Here is a 1994-nt window from a genome sequence, read left to right as displayed (position 1 = left end):
TTTTTTTTTTTTTTTTTTTTTTTTTGATTCCCCTTTTGATGACTAAACCATTAGTGTGTGTGTTACGCGTCCCTGCTTACTACCTCTCAGTAAAATGAAATGATCCCCCACGATGCTCTGTACCCCTTTTAGAAGAAGTAATAACGTAAATTAGAGCAGCATGTGTCGTATTAACAGAAAAAAGAGAAAATAACTCCTTAAAGAACATGCATCTAATTCTAGTAATGCGATGGCATCTTTTATAGGACTTTTTTTATTCCTTTAAATACACTTGTTTACCCTTTTGTTTAACCTTATCTATGAATAGTCACCATGTTTTTCTTAAATAGTGAATTCACGAGCTCCACTTGGAGGTTTTACCGCTTAACTCCTCCACGATTACACATGCAACTCATTTTTAATTATTTTCCGCATTGCCTATAGACACTAACCGTTATCTTTTGAAGCATAGTTGGTATCTCGTAATCCAAAGGACTCCATTTATGGAACAGACAATAGCCATAATACGTGGAGCAATATGGATCAGAAAAAAATGATAATATGTGAAGTACTTTCCCCCTCACATTTTTAAAAATCAGCTCTAATAAAAATTCACATATATGCATAATAGGGCAGTTACTAAAAAAGGACAAATGCGCTCTTCATTTAAAAACTTTAGATTTTATTTTAACTACCCTAACCGCGTTTTACACATTAAATATATTTTTCCCCGTGGGCACTGCATCATTAATACACCTTATGCATGGGCAAATCGACTGTGAAAAAAGCGTAGACTCAAAATGCAGCTATTATAAAATGCGTCTCACCAATTAGCCTATAACTGCTCAAATTCTGGGTTTATGTCACACGTACCTCTGAACTGGGTTCAACCACAACGCATCAACAAAATATGCAGTCACACACTACCATTTCTAGGTCTAAGAGGGTAGCGCTAGGTATTTTTAGTCCCCCTAACCACATGCGTAGCCATTCTTAAGAGAAAACTGAACTGCCCCAAATGAACATTGAAGAGCTGGTACCTGGAGATTTTAGTCCCCCTCTATCAGCCAGAAAAAGGTACATCTGTATATATGTTCGTGTGCATGTACCGCCTAAATTGGGGCGAGAAAAATGCTACATGGTTGAAAAAGTTCCTTGGGATTACCTTCCACATTTATATCATTGTGCATTCTAATTCCATTTTTTCTTTTCTTTTTTTCCCTCAGCTTTTACACCAATCCATTTGTTAATACTGAAAAAAAAAATTTCACAATGGCAACGCAGTGGGCAACTGTTCCAACTTTATATGAGATTACTCATCAAATCACATTTAGAACAGCAAAAAAAATTTCAACAAAAAATGGAAAAAAAAATATAATAACAAATCAATTCTTTTCATCAACAAAAAGTTAAACATGCTGCTAATAAAAACGTAGATAAGCAGAATTATTGCACTTTATTTGTAAGCAAAACCGGGTAAACCTTATTTGTAAAAATTGTTCCATCGCTGGTTCGCCTTCATTGTCCGTACATGCATTTATATATACACGCAACGGCACATAATTGTCGAAATCGTGTGGTGGTCATAAAATACTTGTTATGAAAATTTCTCAGTTAACATCACGTACACATTAACAAAACAAAATAATTACAGGCAGGAAAAACAAAAGGATAAAGTGCGTACGGTTATGTGTTCATGTTACTTTTCTGAGCAGCCAACTTATAGGTGACGTCGTAACAAAATACACACAGGTAGATTTAGTCAATTTGTAAATTTTTATTTTACAGTGCGAATTTTCTTTTATTATTGCATCATTCAGTGTTCCACCCTTCTTTTAAGCACTACGCCGGCATAACTATTTATTTTTTTTTTTTTTTCTATACTTCTTAAGAAAGACAAAAATAAGTAGCAAAATTAAATAGTAAAATAAATCACATAAATAAATAAACGAGTACATAAGAAAAAACTGTACATTATAAAATCTGTCTTGCACCCCACATGGATAAACAAAATG

This window comes from Plasmodium fragile, assembly GCF_000956335.1.
Source record: "Plasmodium fragile strain nilgiri unplaced genomic scaffold supercont1.162, whole genome shotgun sequence".
Classification (NCBI taxonomy): Eukaryota; Apicomplexa; class Aconoidasida; order Haemosporida; family Plasmodiidae; genus Plasmodium; species Plasmodium fragile.
The sequence above is the reverse complement of the archived record's forward strand: the minus strand, read 5'-3'. Positions refer to the sequence as shown.